This window comes from Copidosoma floridanum, unplaced genomic scaffold (assembly GCF_036245765.1).
Source record: "Copidosoma floridanum isolate Cflo_tuat_1 unplaced genomic scaffold, Cflo_Japanese_pri ptg000029l, whole genome shotgun sequence".
Taxonomy (NCBI): Eukaryota; Metazoa; Arthropoda; class Insecta; order Hymenoptera; family Encyrtidae; genus Copidosoma; species Copidosoma floridanum.
In genome coordinates this window covers 750,240-770,234 of record NW_028321906.1, presented here as the reverse complement: position 1 = coordinate 770,234, position 19,995 = coordinate 750,240, and positions in this window count along the sequence as shown.

The following is a 19,995-nucleotide window of genomic DNA, read 5'->3' as shown; positions in this document are numbered from 1 at the left end:
TTTATTGCTGGGCATGATTGGATTGAGGTCGACCTCCTTTATATTCAGATTACACATACCTTGAAAACCATCTCGTCCCGCAACTTCAAACATATAAACACCGAAATACTTTCATCTCACATCACTGCCTCTCTCTTTCATCGCTGACCACACTTACAAACTGCTCAAATCCAGAGTTGCTGGATCCAAAGTCACTGGATGCCATCACAGCCTGTTTTTCAACTGCTGTACTTAGAGCCTTTGATTGTCTTGCCCTGATTAGATGAATCACTCTTTTGTCATGTAGAAAGCCCTGGGTTACCCCTCAAATTAGAGACATGATGTTGTCTAGGAACCGTGCCTATCGTGACGCCTGGCTTTCGAGACTGCCATCGGAGATTGAGTGCTACAGCCTTCTCCGCAGTACGATCTCGAATGCCCTTTCTACTGCTAAAAATTCATACTTCGCTTATCTTATCGAGTCATCTGCAAATCCGAAAGATAAATGGCCCGCTCTCCGCAAACTCAACTTCACTAGACCCACCCTACCATCGCCCATACGGCTCTTTCCCTGACACACTTATCTCCACCTATTTATCCGCAACCGCCTTGATACCACTGCTCACCACGACCCATCTAAACCAACTACCATCATTCTACCATTTCTCAGTTTTATATTCAATAGTCTCATACAGCGCTCGCATTTTCCTTCTCTTTGTAAGATTTCTAAAGCCTTCAAATGCATCATTCTTAAACAGCTCTCAGACTACATCTCGGATAATAACCTCCTATACCCCCGTCAATCAGGATTCAGGAGGAGGCATAGCACTTAGTCCGCCCTCCTTGGCGTGACCGAGAAGATAAGGGAGGCAATAAGCCGTCAGGAGGTCACCATTCTGGTTCTCCTGGACTTTTTAAAAGCCTTCGACACAGTCCCCCACCTGAAGCTTTTAAAAAAACTTATACACCTCAATCTCTCTAATAGTGCACTGTCCCTGATATACAGCTACCTCCATGACTGTCATCAAGCCATGGGGGGGGGGGGATGCCATCTCTAATTGGCGATGTGGGCATTCTGGCATAGTCGACCATTCATGACATGCGTATGCACTTCACAAATCGTCATCCAGACCGTCACCTTTCTCATCCACTCTGTCATGCGCCATTTTTTTCGTCTCACAATCTTTAACATTCTACATGCGCCTCACCAAACGTCATTTCTGAGCAATTGTTACCTCACCAAACTCTGCCACGCGCCATCCCTCACCCAAAACCACACACTCTCTTTTCTCATTGCACTGTCTCCCCACCCCAAAATTTTCTCGCCAATCTCACTAGCATTCTCTTGTCACCACAATCAATCACTCAGCCCTCTCTTGCCATCACAATCAGCTACGTTGCCTTTTCATTCTGCCCTCCACCGCATCCAGAAATTCTATTGCACATTTGAATAACTCTAGCCTTACTTTGCTTTTACTTCTATGCACACGTTGTTTTTTACTATTTTAGGTTTAAATTACTTATTGTTTTTCTTAGCTATTAAGTACTAGTTGTAAATTTACTATTATCACATGTAATTTCAATTTTGGCCACATGGGGATGTTCCCCAAGGCATAATAAACATTTTAAACAATCTCTCTCTGTGTCATAACTACTGCTCTGTCTTCCTGCTTCCTAGAAGTCCACGCTTTTCCCTTACACTTTCTGGCTGATAGGTCCCTGCGCTGGCTGGCTGGCTCTCTCTCCCTCTCTCTCTCTGTGTTGCCACTACTGCTCTGTACCCCCCCCCCTAAAAGTATGCGCTTTTTACTTACACTTTCTGGCTGATGGGTCCCCGTTCCCAACCGTCGTTATACACAGGAAATACACGGAGAGTATGTATCCCATCATAACCCGTGATAAAGAGCTTCGTTCTAAAAATAACCATGAATATCCACAGTCTATACATAAACGAAAATAGCCCGCTAATCGCAGTGGTAAATATAAATGTAAATAAATATAGAAAAAGCGGTGTTACCGTTAATTTTGAGTTTTGTCATTTAGTTGCTGATTCTTTTATTTGTATTTTTACTTTTATTTTTAATGCGTATCTGTGCTTTAATCGACTACGAGATTAAGATTGTTAAGCAGTCACAGGTACGAAACACGAAAGAAGTTGCTGCTTTTGAGGCCGTTTTTTCTCCTCCTGTCATTTATGAATGATATAGAAGGCTACGCAGTGCTCGACTGAAAGTGTCAAACATGGGTATCTGGCCATTAAAGCATATATACGTTATGTCATTTTGTTTGTTTGGTTGCTAAGGCATTTCTTTTTATAAATAAAAGGTTACACAGTTTCTAAGGTGGCAAACGTTTTTCAGTTTTCGATCAGCAACTAAAGCGATAAGACGTTTGTAAAAATTGACAACTTTTCTGTAATAAACCTGTCTAAGCAGAAATATTTAATTTCTTAAATTGTATACAAAAACAAGCAGTAAAAACATCATCGTAACAAACAAAAAAACAAAAGTTAAATGTTTTGGGACACACCTTTGCAGCAGCAAATAAGCATAACGAAAACTTTAGTAAGCCTCGCTTAAATGAAATAATAGAAAATTTTTGTACAAAATTCAATAACAAAATGAATAAAGAAGCCCAAAACAATGTTATACTTATCAAATTCACTCAAAATAACAGAGTTACAAATTCAAGTCGGGACGCCGACCACGGAACATTTTACTAGCGTCAATGATACAGTTAAAATGTTTAGAAGCTTACATAAAAAAAAATTGTCCAGCCCAGATAATGTACCAAACATAATTCTAAAAAACTTGCTAATAAAAATAATTGATGATTACACAATCCTCTTTAATGATTGTTTAAATAATGCATATTTTCTAAGAAACTACAAAAGTGTTACTGATAAATAAAAAGGGTATAAATAAAAATGATCTAAATATTTATAGGCCCATAAGTCTTCTTCCTAATATATCAAAAGTTTATGAGAAAATAATCTAAAAAACATTAACAAACTTCTATGAAAAAAATCAAAACTGCTATTTAAGCTTTACATAAACAAATACCCACACCATATCCTTAAACTTATAGCTAGCGCAGTCACCAATAAGAAACTCTACACATACCTTAATAAAAAAAACTTAAATTTCACTCTAGAGTTAAGTGATGACTTACAACAGGTCACAGTAGTTGCTCCCGATCTGTTTAATTTTCACACCGTGGCAATCCCTAACTTATTTGATCTGAAAAATAACAAAAACACGAAAATTTTTTTTTTTTGCCGATGACTGCATAATCTACACAATAGGGAAAAATATAAACAAAATGTAAAATATTACGCAATCTTCCAATGATAAAATAATAGATCATTACTACACTTGGAAATTAAAAATCAACCTGAAAAAGAGTGAAACTTCACTGTCTTAAAAAATCATCCTAAAACAATGCAAAACGTTTAAAATGTTGTATAAAAATTTTTAACTAAAATTTGGTAACATTAACACTCCGCATAAAAATATAGTACAATATTTCGGTATAAATTTAAATAATACTGTAAAATCAAATAAACACGTATAGAATCAATTAGAAAAGGCCAAAAAAGCATTTACAGCAAACAGTAGACTATTCTTTTTCGATTATTTAAACTCAAAAGTGAAAATAATTGTTATATGCTTATGATAAGGCCGATCATAACATACGGCTGCCTAATCTAGTTCAATAAAAGCCCATCAGTGATGGAAAAACTGAGAGCTTTTGAACGGAAACGCCTCAGAGGATGCACTTAACTGTATAGAAATCCAAGCACAAATTTCAGAACTTACTTAAGCTGTAAAACACTGTACAACCCAGCCAAAACACCATGAAAAAATTCGTTGATAATAAAATTAATAAGAAACTATTGTGCAATTTCAACTAAATAAAAAATAAGGATTTAATAACAAATAATTCAAATGTAAATAAGGAGTTCCTCAAATAAATGCTAAAATCTGGCTATATAAACCCTGATACTTTATCTACCTGGACAAAATAGGCAGGATAACTGACAAAAACAATATCCCAGTATTATATCACTAACAAAAAAATAGCAAACAAAAAAATCGTGCATGACAAATAATACCAAAAATACGTTACTCAAAACTGTTTATAGTACTGCACTTCCAAATGCCGATGTAATAAATAAATACCTAGAATTAGAATAGTGTTAGTGGATAAACAGATGGAAATATTGAATTTATATTTTTATTTATAGTATTGAATAAGTAGGTCATTTAAGGAAAGACCTTGTACATGTAGTTTACTGTAATAAGCGTATATAAAAAAAAAAGTAAAAAAAATATGTAAGTATGTAAATAACAAAAAAGCACTCCTGTGCACCCCCAAAGTGTCATTGCGTATGTATCCTCATAACCTTCATAATCATGTAAATATCAATGAGTAATATTAGATTATAAATTATTTTATAATTACCTTGCACCCACACAACTACAAAGTTGTAAGCTCAATATTCATATCCGTTATTTTAGTTTAAACTTTTTGCAGATTATGACTCTTACAGTACAAACAGTGCAATAACTCAAATTACATACTATTCTTGTATTATCAATGTATCTTTACAATCCTAATATATTAAGCCGAAGAGTAAAATAATTTTCTTAGTCAAACTGTCCGACTGTGAGCGTATAATAACCATGTAGTCTTTCCAATGCGTGGTCATTGTTATATAAAACTGTAAGTAGATTATTCACTACAGTTATATAAAATGCAAAAAAACTGTACCATTATAATCCGAATGAAGTTTTTCTTAAAAACAAAAAAATAAAAATATTAAACTAGGTCGTAGGTTGGCACGCAGGAGACCGTGGTTTGATTTCCAGACTAGGGCGACTTTTTCGACACCTCTGTGATTTTTCACATGTACATTTTTTACTACGCAATGCTCCTCGTGAATGTAGAGTTTTTTTAAATTTGTGCTTATAAATTTCTGCGTTGGAAGTGACCTAAGACTTTTCTTTAATTTTAATTATGTACTTTAACATTACTAATACTGTTCTATACTGCTATAAACTATGCTAATTAATGAAAGATTATTACATAAAATGCTTAATGTAAAAAAATTTTTTAATCATTCAAATTAATTTTTTTTACTTTCCGTAGAGAAGAAACCCCATAATAATGAATCAGAGTTTGATCGCTTACAAAATCTTGCAACTCAATTTGTATTTGATATACGAGAGAGCTATAATTTGGTAAATGTACTATGAGTTCTATCATCGAGGATATACAAGGCTTATTAGATCAGTATAATGTATTGATTCTAGAAAGACAATTTTTTTTTACATTTTGAAGATTTTTAACTGATTAAAATTGTTTTTAAGTACTTTTAGAAGATACTATCTATGAGACAGAATGCTAAATTATATTTTAGTCACCTCGTTCTCAAAATTGCATGTCAACCCTTGTACTACCCCCCTCAGCTACGATGTTGGTCACGCCATTTACAGAGTTTTTTTTTTAACAGCGCCCTCGTGGCACCACTCTTCCATACATCAACTCTATCTTTATTTTCTTTTTTGGTGCGCTGGAGGTAACATCTAAGTTAAGTAGTGAGGTTAGGTGATGAAAGATGAACAAAAAAAGAAAGATTTGGCGAAAAAAGAAGAAATCGAGAAGTTAAGAAAAAATTTGGGAGAGAGAGAGAGGTGGCAATAGCACTAGATAAGAAGGATGGCACGGAGGAAGAAGTGAACTGAAATGACAAAGATTTGGAGTGTGCATGTAATAAGGATGACAGAGAGAATGAGCAGATTAGGGGCGAAGGTAAGAGTGAAACGAAGTGTAGATTTACAGAATGACATTCTAGCAACTGTACGGTGCTGGATAATGGAAAAAAGTAAAAAATAAACAGTGCTAGCGATGGTGACTCGAGGACAATGGAATTTGAATAGAAAGCGCTTGAAATTACGACATGCCTATAAAGTTTGAAGAATAAATCGCGGTGCCTCGTGCTCACAAAACACGATAAAAATGCCCGTAATGTACTCGCAGTCTTGTAATTTTTTAAAATTCTCAAAAGCTATATAGTCAGACTGTAAGTCGTACATGTGGTTTTCATAGGTGAGATAAAGATGGATGATAAACCAAAATTTAAAGAACAGATTCTGGAGATATTGGGCATCGACTCAAAGGCACCAAGCCTTATAAATGTCAATCATTTGAAGTCCCCCTTGAACCGATGAAAGCATTGGGGATTACAAGGGTTAGAAAAGGAAGACGGATCCAGTTCAATAGGAAAATAGAAAGGTTCTCTGGAAATGGAGAAGATATTGATAAGTTGTTACTAGTTAAGAGACTACCTGATTCGACGATATTATTATCGGATACCATTTGTAGTGAAAAAAGTTTAAGAAAACCATTGATTGTCACCGGGGTGCATGAAGAAATAAAAACGGTTCTGGATGGTACTGAGCCAGGTGAATTCCTATTTGGAAAAAAATTGGCAGATAAATGAAAAGAAGCACAAGCCATGGAAAAAGTGGCAAATGTATTGAAAACGGAAACAAATAATGAAAATAGGAAGAGTTTAAGCTCACAAGGCCTGCGGAGAAGAAGACAGGTGACTTTCTCTGCAGGCAAAGGGAACTTCTACTGCCAAGCCAGACTCCTACTATTCACGAAATCATTCCAAAAAGGTTCACCAGGATAGAGGTTTACTTGAAGGCTGCAGAGGCAGACCAACTTTGGGTGGAACAAATAGAAGTAGGTAGACTTGCGGGGTGGTTAAAATACTATTTGAAAGAATGGCATGTCATAGAAGAAGATAATTTTATTCTAGTCTGTATCGAAGGGGTAAGAATCCCTTTTATTAAGAAAGTAATCCAAGTAAAGGAGCCCAAAGTTAATATTAATTTAGGTGTAGAAAAAAAATGTAAGAAAATTTTAGCTATTTCATGAAAGACAGGAGCGATAGAGAGATGCCTGGAATCTGAAAAAAAGCAGTTTTTATCGTCATACTTCTTAGAAAAAAGCAAGATGGTTCATACCGGTTCATTTGAAATTCAAAAGAACTAAATGAATACATAAAAACATCTCATTTTAAGTTGGAGTATTTGAGATCCGCAGAAAAAATGATCAGAAAAACTGTTTCATGAGCACGATTGATCTAAAAGATGCATTCTACTTAATGTCTGTTAAAGAGGGAAATAGAAGATATTTAAGATTAAAATTTGACGTAAAAATTTTTTAATTTACATGTTTGCCATTTGGGCTAAGTATACTTTCACAAAATTTAAAAACTGGTGGTTTTTAGTTTGAGGAGTAAGGGGCTTGAATCTGTAGTATTTTTTAATAATTTTTTGTTAACAGGGGATACATTTAAGGAATGTGAGTTAAATATCGCTGAAACGAATAGAAAGTTAGAAAAAATAGGATTTATTGTCTACAACAGTAAAACCAAACTAGTCCCAGCGAAACATTGTGAATTTCTTGGTATGATTAATCATCGACTCAGGGAGTATATGTAGGTATTGAGTAACCAGTTAAGAAAAGATCGAGATCAATAGATTAGGTGAGACATACAAAAAAGGCAGAGTCAATGTTTGGTGAGAGAATTTACACAAATAGTGGGAAAGTTGATGGCCATTTGTCCAGCAATAGAGTATGGGATTTTTATACGAGGCTACTATACACGGAGAAACTAATTCCTTTCTTACAAAACAAGTTAGATTATGATAGTATAATGCACGTGCCTAAGTCAATTCAAAAAGAGAAATTTTTTAATGTTATGTTCAGATACAACTAATGCAGGTTGGGGGCCACACATTGTACTTCACAAACGTTTGAGTTTTGGAATATTAAACAGAAAAAATATCATGTAAATTACAAAGGATTACTAGCAGTTGAATTTGCTCTGAGAGAATTAGCATCAGATAAAAGAACATTAATTTTACTAAGGATAGATAATACAACAGCGTTGTAATATACAAATAAGAAAAAGGGTGTATGTTATGGAAAGTTTAATTTACTGGCTAAAAAACAAGAAAACTGATTTTTGGCATTTTACATTTTGTCTAAATAGAATAAAACAGTAGACAAACTTTTCGGAGTAAAAAATTTAGACACTGAAAAGGAGTTGACCACTAAAGTATACAGAGAAATAGTATCTAAGTCAGGAATGCCGAAAATTGATATTTTTGCAAACATAGAAAATAGAAAATGTGAAATACTTTGTTTATGGAAACCTAGAGGCAACTTGCATAGATGAATTCACTATGCAGTGGTCAAAACTCAAGTTAATGCGCTACCACCGTCTTATTTTATATCAAAAACCTTGAATAAAATCATAAATGAGACTGCCTTAGCAGTATTAGCCGTGTTGGACTGGTCAACCCAAGTTTGGTTTCCAATATAGAAAAGCTGCTAGTTAGCGACATAATTAAATTAGGACCAAATAATGACCTGTTATTTTTCCTATGTAAGAAACTGTCGTATCTGAGAGCAAACCACCTGCATTTGCTGGTAGCGATAGTATCAGGAGAGCTTTCGAGAGCTAAGGGATACCACAGGAAGTATAAAAGTGTTAATATCATCATTGTCTCCAGTAACTTAAAAAAAGTATGTGTCTTCGTTAAAAGCGTGGTGGAGCTTCAGAAAAGCAAGGAAACTAGACTGTTTATAACCATAAAAGAATGACGTATTTTTATTTTTACATGATAGGTATTTGCAAGGTAAGTCGTGCCTACACTGTGCTGTTAATCAAAAACTTAAAAAACTTATTAAAACATTTTGAATCCTTATTGTCCTAAAGAAGAGTCATGGAGATGGTGACCCAGCAAACTCATCTCAACTAGTTTTTAGACTTTAGCCAATGAGATGTGAGAACGGTTTAAGCACAAAAGTATGCATGTGAACTGCAGACTACATATATATGTATACTTTCGTGCATAAACAGTTCTCACATCTCATTGGCTAAAGTCTAAGTAGTGGTCATGCTATCTGAGATTAGTTTGCTAGTCGCTATACCCATACAAAACAGTTTTGGATAGACAGTATTAGAGAGGAAACAACTTTTTTAAGAATAATTCCAAAGCAATCGGAATCATTTTTTATTTCAATGGCGAATGTGTTGCTAAACTCCTTGGCTCTGCTGCTGATTCCTAAAAACTATGAATGTTGTTCTTGTTATTTCTGTTGGACTTGATTCGTAATTGTTGATCTATTTATAAAGATAACTTTAATTTTGTGTCAGTCCCAGCACTTCAGATCAAGCATATAGAATATAAAGGAGAGTAAATGTGCTAGGCCATGCCCCGTTGATCCCAGGGATCATTCGTGGGTGCTATTCTTCCCCTCAAATTGGCGGGTTGAACGATTCGAAAAGTTCGGAAAGCAGGGAAAAAGTGAGCTTCACTCCTTCTTAGACAAAAGCTGCGATTCATTTTTTAACTGTTCATTCCATTTTTTTTTTTGTCAATTTGGTTGCTATGACAATTTTAAATATTTAAATAGATCCTCAAACGATTCTCAGCGATTTTTTCTCTGAAAGCATTGCAAGTAACTTTGTTACATTCAAGAGAAATTCTTAATCTTATTCTAAGTACCTTAAGTTTTATTACATCAATCTAATGCTCATACTTAAACGTTAACGTACACATTGTTATTTTTTATTCAAATGGGCTGTGTTATGTGACGATGATTATTCAAAAGAAATTTGGGAGTGTTTTATGGAGTCGCGTAAAGCATAAGCGTAGCTTGTATCACGTAAAATTGGGAAGGTTAGGTAGTAGATAGTGAAAGCTATATATATATCGAGCATACGGTGGCTCAGTCGGCTAGTTTGTAGGTCGATTCCGGTGGATACAAAACAGACTCCTCGATAAAAATAGTGTCCTCGACAAAAATAAAATATTTTGTGTAAAGTACACCCAATATGGACATCCAGATTCTTAAAAAGGATGCCCGCAGTATGAAGAAATAAAATCTCAATTGAAACAAAAATGTGAAAGAAAATTATAAATCAATATAAATATAGCAAGTGACAACAGACTTATCATTAGCGTAGCGCATTAAAAAATACCAGACCACGCTTACACTCAATTCACATAACCACAATCTCAACTACCCATTCACACTGTGAGGAATCGATTCTGATTTATGAACGTAGTAGTTCAGTAAAACGACTAGACGATAAATTTTTCTAAAATTTTGCGTGTGGCTTAAGTTTGCTATAGTTTATCGCAAGTCCAAATTTGGAGATGCCTAGCCATGTAGTTTCGGAGATATTAAAATTTTACTGTTGATCTTTTATCACGTGAGAGATAGGAAAGCGCCTGGTTTGGGGTAGGATTCTTAACAAAATCATTCATAACTCTTAAACAAAACGATCAATCCTTTAAAAAAACCATGTGTTATAATTGATATTATAAATAAACTAAATTCTAAGCCTCAAGAAGCCTAGCCGTACAGTTTTTGCATTTCAGCTTTCCAAAGTTAAAAACTGGATACAATCAAACACAATAAAATATAGACTATCACTCAGATGCACAGATTTACCCAGCTATCTAAGAAGTAGTGCCTATCTTGATCTCGACATGTATGATTCAGATCAATAACCTAACACCCCAAGCTGCACTACCAACTATCGATATAGATAGCGATCATAGAGCCTTTAGCGCATTGAAATTACACTGCCTCTAGCAGATGACGAAATACATTTTATCCCTTCCTCCTGACCTCTTAATTACAATGAAACAAACTGGCTGAATTTTTAAAATGAATTAATAAATAGTAATATCAGTAATATTCCTAACAACAAAAATTTTAACAATGAGGAAATAGATTTATATATTGAAGAAACCAACAAAAATATAATAAATACAGTAAATATAACGATACCCACATCACCTAACTACAATTTAGTGGACCTACATTTGAATAATACGATTAAAAAATTATAATAAACCAAATCAAAATTAATCACGCTTAAAAATTACGGAAATAGGCATCTCTTTAAATTTTCTCTTGTTATAATATCAGAAATTAAACAACAAATTGAAAAAATCCATATCTTGATTAAACAAGAATTTCAAAAATCATTAAACAACGACCAGACTGATCAAATTAAAAACATACACGTAAACTCAACTCACATGTTTCCAAAATTAATAAAATATGGAAACAATAATCTCATATGAATATTCCTATACTAAGCTAAGAAAAAAATAGTCTACTAATTATAGCAGCAAACATTAATAATTAAAAATTAACTAAAAACAATAACAAATTCTGAATTATAAATTACTTGCTTACGTTTTCACAGTAACAAATAGTCATTATACTTTATTCGTCTCGTTCGAAGACATACCAAATGCATTTTCCCTTCTTCCTTGCTATGTATCACGGTTTTTAGAGTTAGTACTTAATTTTTCCACTAGAGGCCCCAGTGCCCTGCACTGATGAGTCGCTTGTGACATACGTCATTCCTTTTTTTCGTGCTACAGAGTCAACACGTGTGTTGGACCTTGAACTTTAAACCCCTTAGAAATCCAACGAGCATCGCCAACCTAAGAGACGGCGTCTGGAGGAAGAGGCGGATGCATCAGGCACTGATACTGCTGGTGAGGTTCCCCCAGATGCAGAGTCGGAGGAGGATCGTCCGAGCGATGACGACATCAGTGAGGACGAGCTGTCTGAACCAGAGTACCCATCAGCATCGTCAGAGGAAGACAGGAGCCGAAAAAGACAGGTATAGTTAGATAAGAACACTCGTAATCGCTCCGGGTCAGAAACCGCAACACATGTGCAGATTTACCTTCACAGTGCTTCGGATCAGATGATTTAAAGGGGGCATAATGTGACTTAGCGCATGCTCGTTGTATATCACGACGTGCCGCTCCACAGTTTGAAGGGCAAGTTTACCCCTACCGAATCACGCTCGCTGACCTGTTCACGACGTGAAACGAACCATGTGATTTTAAAATCAAATCACAAAACAAGCACCCTACTATGTAGCAGCCTCATCGCCAATGCACTGGGCAAGCATGACGGCATAGCAGGCATGAAGTTACATCAACCTTATTTAGATATATATATATATATATATATATATATATATATATATATATATATATATATGTAGACACATTTATGCATTCAGATATAACAGGGGCTGTTTTCTGGGTACATAACCATGCCTCACCTTTTTTCAGGCAACAAACAGAGCACTCAGCAAGACGATGCCAACCCTAATCCAGAACCACCATTAGAAAAGGAAGTAGTAGAAATTTAAGGTATTGATCCTACTTCAACGAAAAACCGGAAAACTAACCTACACTCCTCAGTGCATAACTGCTGGAAGCACTAGTACGATGTCGGTCTAAAACGAGCCGATCGAGCTGAGTTACTGGAAAAATACGGCGCTCTGACTCACATGTAAGCACCACTCGTTAATCCTGAGTTCTTAGCAACAGTATCAAAGTAAGCTAAAACAAAAGATGCTTACATGAAACACAGACAATAGCTAGTCATTACAGCCCTCAGCAATAGGCCTGGCCACAGACATGATAATAAAACAAAAAGAGAATCTGGATCGCAAAGCACTATTCAAACTGCTAGTGGATGCGGGCACTCTCACTGCTGACTTGATGCACTCGCAAAATCGCTCGAGAGCTGGTTTTCTTCTCACCAATATCCCAAAACATATCAGGGAAGTTTTGAAAGCTCAAAAACCAGGGAAGTATTTGTTTGGCGATAACTTGGTAAAAAAAGTAAAAGAATCAAAGAGTTGCAGAAATCTATTTAACGTAACCGTAAAAAACACCTCCAGATCAAAGAACGCGAGGCAGCCTTTAAACTCTTCAGGCCCGCGCAGGAATACCAGGCAACCTACGCACCAAGCAGGCCTCACCCTGGACCGCACGTTTCCGACCAACCCATACAGAGAAGGGATCCGGAGAAAAGGAGGGAAACGAGGCCAGACACGAGGTCAATCAACATAACGCCCGTTTTACACCTACCCGCCGAACCAGAGGAATCAATACGAACAGAATTAACGGTACGTAGGATCGCAGGAAGGTTAGCTCAATACGCAGAACAGTGGGAGAAAATAACGAAGAATCGTACTGCGGTAAACTGTGTAACAGGCTATAAGATTCACTTTAGTGACCAAGTCACTCAGGACTTCGCCCCTGTAAAGAAATTCAATTCTTATCAAGAGACAGAAAACACAAGACAAGCAATTTCAATGCTAATTCAAAAAGGGGTGGTAGTACCATGCAAACCCAAAAGAAATCAATTCATTTCTAATTATTTTCTAACTCCCAAACCGGACGGGTCTTTTAGGTTTATCCTAGATTTTAAAAAATTGAAGAAATTTATTAACACACAACATTTCAAGATAGAAGACCTCAGGTCAGCTGAGAAATTAGTTTTCCCAGGTTCTTACATGGCCACAATTGATCTGGAGGATGCGTATTTTCTAATCCCTGTCCATACGGAGAGTCGAAAATATCTTCGTTTCGAATTTTGTAACACAGTCTATGAATTTACTTGTCTACCGTTTGGTTTGAATGTCAGTCCATATGTGTATACCAAGCTCCTTAAAGTTGTAATGAATATTTTAAGGTCAAAGGGTCTCAGATCAGTCATTTTTATTGATGATATACTCATTATTGCGGACAGTTATGAGGAATGTCTAGGGAATATAGACACAACAGTTACCTTACTTAAAGACCTAGGTTTTATTATTAGTGCAAGGAAGAGCGTACTATTTCCAAGTACACGCTGTAAATTTCTCGGCATGATTATAGACTCGAATCAGTATACAATTGAATTAACGAAGGAAAAAAAAAAGAGCCTTTTAAAGAGCTTAAGGGCACTATCAAACAAGAACGTTATCCGGATTAGACACTTCGCGGGACTTATTGAGAAATTAATAGCAGCTTGCCCAGCTGTAGAATACGGGCTCATTCACACTAGATCTCTCGAAAGAGAAAAAATCTTCGCATTAAACAAAAGTAATTGGGATGCTGAAATGATTGTTCCAAGTTCAATAAACTCGGATGTGGACTGGTGGCTTAGAGTCTTACCAGACACGCGCAAATCAATAAATACCAATAGTTTTGCCGTAGAGTTACATACCGACGCTTCGGACACCCGATGGGGCGCAACAGACGGGACGAACGAAACATTCGGATTTTGGAACGACGAACAAAAACCATTACATATTAACTACAAGGAGTTACTTGCAGTCAAATACGCATTAGAATCACTCACGACACATCTGAAAAATTGCGAAATTTTACTAAGAGTAGATAATACTACCACTATAGCTTATATCAATAGGATGGGGGGAGTGAGATACATGTCACACCATAACTTAGCAAAGCAGATTTGGCACTGGGCTGAAGTGAGAAGAATTTTCAGTGTCGCGTCATACATCCCATCCAAAGAAAATGTTTAAGCGGACTATCTATCTCGTTTAAAAAATGACGATGCAGAATGGCAATTAAACCCTATATGCTTTCAAAAAATCTGTGACACTTTTGGTGAACCAGAAGTGGACTTGTTTGCGAATAACCAAAACAAGAAATGCGCTAGATACCTCTCATGGAGACAGGATCCTGGGGCTGTTCAGGTGGACTCATTTACCATTATTTGGACAAACATAAAATTTTATGCCTTCCCGCCATTTAGTCTAATCCTAAAATGTTTAAACAAGATAAAAAGAGAACAGGCGAGAGGCATAATAGTAGTTCCGAAATGGACAGGCCAACCATGGTACCCACTCTTTTTAGAACTACTGATAACAGAACCTTTAAGTTTTGATCCTCATGACAGGCTATTATTATCTGATTGTAGGCAAAAAATTCACCCTCAGACGCAACACCTGACTTTAATGGCAGGGCTTGTATGGGGGAGGCCTTCGCAAGAAAAGAGGTACCAAGCGAGGCATTGAACGTTATCCAAGCATCACTGGACAAGAACACCGAGAAACAGTATACCTCAGCTCTCAAGACCTGGTGGATTTTCTGCAAAGGGAACTCAGAGAAATTCTACACCCCATTAAGAAGTGATTTCCTAAAATTTTTGTCTCAGAATCTCAACAAAGGAGCTTCTAATGGTACTCTAAACAACATCCGCAGTGCAATGGCACTGATATCAACCAATAGAATTGGCGAAGATCAGATGGTCAAACGTTTTTTAAAGGGAGCATTCAAGCTAAAGCCTTCTCGACCAAGGTACGATACAACATGGGACGTCTCAGTGGTAATTAAGTACCTTAAGTCGATGTATCCCTTACATAAATTAACCCTTTAAGAACTCTCGGAAAAAAATTATTACACTCCTAGCGTTGAGCACAGCTCACAGGTTGCAAACATTCGCAAGTATTAAATTAGAGAATATAGTTTCTAGAGAAGGGAGAATAGAGATAAAAATCCCAGATCTAGTCAAAACGTCGGGCCCAAATAGGTTTCAGCCCATGCTGGTAATTCCAGAATTCAGGAATAATTTAAATGTCTGTGCCTATACAACAATTCAAGAATACATAAGGATATCAGGCCCTTTGAGTAAGGATAACACAAGCTTATATATTGCGACAAAAAAGCCTCATTAAACGGTAGTTTCCCAAACGCTAGGAAGATGGGTCAAAAACATCTTGAAAAGAAGTGGCATCGATACCACAATATTCTCAGGTTATTCTACGAGGCATGCAGCAACATCAGCAGCATATCAAAAAGAATTAGATCTATCTATTATTAGGAAAACTGCAGGCTGGACGAAAGACTTAACAACTTTTGCAAAATTCTATAATAAGCCTATTGCAACAAGCAATCAAAACTTTGCACAGTCAATACTGATCTCTTAGTTGGATAAGAATTATATTTTGTCAAATGTAACAAATAAATTATCAATATAGGCATATATTTCTCATCATAGTTTAAATTTACCTTGCCTCTGCATTTGGTATGTCTTCGAACGAGACGAATGAAATATAATTGATCGATCAAACGAACTTACCTGTAAGTGATGTTCGATCGTAATTATATTAAAGAGACTCATTCGAAGACATACCAATCTCACCCATAAGTATGATTGTAGATCATTACCCACAACCTAAAAAATTGGGCAACTTTGAGAAAAAAAAAAAAAAAAAAATTAATTACCTCTAAAAAAAATGACGTATGCCAAAAGCGACCCATCAGTGCAGGGCACTGGGGCCTCTAGTGAAAAAATTAAGTACTAACTCTAAAAACCGTGATATATAGCAAGGAAAAAAGGAAAATGCATTTGGTATGTCTTCGAACGAGTCTCTTTAATATAATTACGATCGAACATCACTTACAGGGAAGTTCGTTTGATCGATCAAAAATACTAACTTTGGCAAAATACAACTCAATAATATAATTGAATTTCTATATTAAATTAAACAAAGAAATAACACACTCTAATTAGAATAATATTTTTCTTATTAATTTTACTAACAGCAACAAATCGACTAACCCCACATGAGTCTCTGATCCTAATTACTTAACAGCCATTCTAAAAACATACTACACATCTTCAGAAATCTAAATATCAAAATATCAGCAGGTCCCGATAACATTCCAAATTTATTTTAAAAAAATTTACTAATAAAAATCATCTCTGGTTACACAATTCTCTTCTATAACTGTTTCAATAATTAGTACTTTCCAAGAAACTGGAAAATCACAAAATTCTTCCAATTAAAAAAAAGAATAAAGATGCCTTGAAACCTCATAATCATAGACCTATAAGGCTTGTTTCTAACATAATAAAAGAATTCGAAAAAATTATTAAACAATTACTCTCAATACTCTACAAAAGTAAAAATATTGTCTCAGATAAACAATTTGGATTCAGAGAAAAATTAAGCACTGTTCACGCAGTACACATTACTAACCAAAGACATTCAGTATGCACTCCACAAAAAAATAACGTAGCAGCTAGCTTGATTGACATGGAAAAGGCCTTTGACATAGTGTAGATCAAAAGCCTACTATTAAAACTTCATAAAAGCAAATGTCTACCTTACTAAGTAAAGCTTATTAAAGCTTACCAACGCAATCATAGGAAAAAGCCTTTACATCTTAATAAATATCATAAAATTTCACATTGAAATTAAGTGATACATTACAACAGGGCACCGTATTAACACCTAATCTATTCGATTTCTAAAATACCTCAATGATAAATAGAATTCCGAATTCGAATTCCATCGACAGAATAGCCCTCATACTGAACACGTCTTAGTATATCTATATTTTATGTGAGTGCATGCGCATCGTAATATATAGATATACGAAAAATATACGAGTACCTCATGTGACGGCGAGCGCCCCCCAACGGCAGAGTAGCAACCGTTCCAAACATATTTAATCTTAAAAATAACAATAATATGGAAATTCTAGTTTTGGCCGATGATTGCATAATTTATACTATAGGGAAAAATGTTAATAAATTACAACAAAACTCACAGTCGCTTTATAATAAAATGAAAAATTATTACTATATCTGAAAACTAAATATCAACCCAAAGAAATACGAATCTATATCATTTAGGAAAATTTCACAAAAGCACTGTAAAATTTTTATAAAATCATACAAAAATTTTTAATCAAAACCTAATAATATACTAACTCTACATAATAACACAGTTAAGTACCTAGGCATAAACCTAGACAACACCTCAAAGTTAAATAAACACGTATAAAAATTGTAACAAAAAGCCAAAAAAGCATTACTAACTAATAGCAGACTTTTTTATTCCGATTACTTAAACTCAAAAATAAAACTAATATGCCACATGCTTCTCGTAAGGCCAATTCTGACCTATTATTATTCAATATGATTTGATATAAGCCCACCAGTTATAGAAAAATTAAGAACATTTGAAAAAAAATGTCTCAGAGCTTGCACTAAAACATACAGAAATCCAAAAACAAACTACAAAACGTATTATGGTTGTAAAACATTGTAAATTGTAGCAAAAATCATGAGAATAGACTATTTTATGGTTAAACTGACTAGAGACTACTCTGTGAATTTAAAAAAAAGAGTAAGCAACAACGATCTTACACTAAAAAAAAAATATAAATGACGACTACCACAAAGAACGTCTCAAATATGGACACATACGCCCAGAAACCTTTATTTATCTGGATGAAACAGGTGGAGCTACTGATAAAAATAACATACCATCAATTTACCATATACAAAGAACTGCGGAAAACAAATAGATCATGAACGGAAAATTTATTGACAATAAAAAATTCAAATCTCAAAATGATACAGAACACTTCTCTCCCAGGTATTAGTATTAAAACCAATACTCGCGTCAAGATTAATACTGGTGGATAAACAATTAGATGCAAAATGTACACACACTCTCAGATCCTAAGAATACTTCTCAGTGAATATAAATCAAGTTTAAGTAGCTCTTAAGAATCTTTTGTACAAATGTTAAATTTTAATAAAAAAAAAAAGAAAAAAAAATCATGTACATGTAACCAAGTCATTATAATACTCTCTTGTAAATAACAATACTTGATATTAATCCACACTAATTATTTTCCTTCTTTTCAACAGCTTGCAAATTGTAAGCATCAAACCTCATTCATTCTTTTTTTCCTTAAATTGTTTGCGGATCATAGCTTAACCCTCCTAGGAATTCCTAAGCCTAAAAAACGAAGCGACACATATTTTATATTTGCAACTTTAACAACTACGCCTCAGAGCATATTTCACTCAAGTCAAACTTGACGACTGCAAGCGATTGACTTCCGTGTAGTCTCTCACATATTGTATCCTACTTGTATGCATATGTCTCTAAAACGTATATGAAGATTATTCACTACAATCTTGTATAATTCGTCAGGCCGTTGGTCAGCGCGCGGAGAACCGTGGTTCAATTTCCGGCCAGTACGACTTTTTCGGACACGTACCTCTGTGGATTTTCACGCGTGCTTTTTCACCCCTCAATACTGCTCATGGAGGGAATGGGTTAGTTTTCTAATCTCCCCCTGCCCCCTTCCTAGTAATGGGAAGCCTCCCATTCATCTTTCCTTTCTTCTCCCAAGTGCTCAGTTCCCAGAGTAGTGCCCTTTATAGGAGCTGAGCGTGTGGCAGTGTATAGTCCCAAATTGATGTAAAATTATTATTAATATTGGTTTTTATGGTCCAAATAAATGCTGGTTAATTCACAGTTCAAATGAAATTCACTTTTCAGTACGTACAAACAGTAATTGGTTTTTATTTGATTCAAAATACAAGCATAAAGAAACGTTAACTTTTACAATTTTTCAATAACGATTTTGACCGAATACACAGTTAATAAAGACGCAAATAAACGCACGACGGGGCCCCAAGATCTTAATTTAACCAGTGATTAATTCATAATCACTGTTGACCTCTCGTCTCACGTAGCCCACACTCAACGTAAGTCACGTTTCGAGCTGTGAACCCGGGCGCATTCAGCGACACGACGACGAGAACCTACTCACTCGCGTGATTTCTCGGCACGATAAATCCGTGCAAGGTCAGAGCTCCTTCGAGATGCTCTCTTTTTCGCAGCGCTACGAGAACTGCTTCAAAAAATGAGCGGGCCTGTCGATAGAGCCGAGAACGCCCGATCGCCGCCGAAAAGTGACGAGCGGTCGCCGTCCGTGACATCTGCCCATAGAGGTATAAGAATAGAGGAGAAAAGGGGACGTGATATGCGACAGCAGAATTCGCTACGTAACGGGGCATCTGTCTTTGTCTGGCAGTTGTGTTATTGGTCGAGTCATACATGAGATTGAATCAACTGTAGGATCCAGAACGAAGAAGTAGCCAATAACGTGGCTTTGGCAACAAGGACAGATGCCCCGTTACACTTAGTTATGCTGTCGCTGCCGCTAATGGGTTAGTATAGCGCTTTTCCCCTCTATTCTTATACCTCTATGCATCTGCCCTTCCGACTTTCGTCGTCTCTCTCTGTTACTAGCCTACGTTGTGTTTTATTTT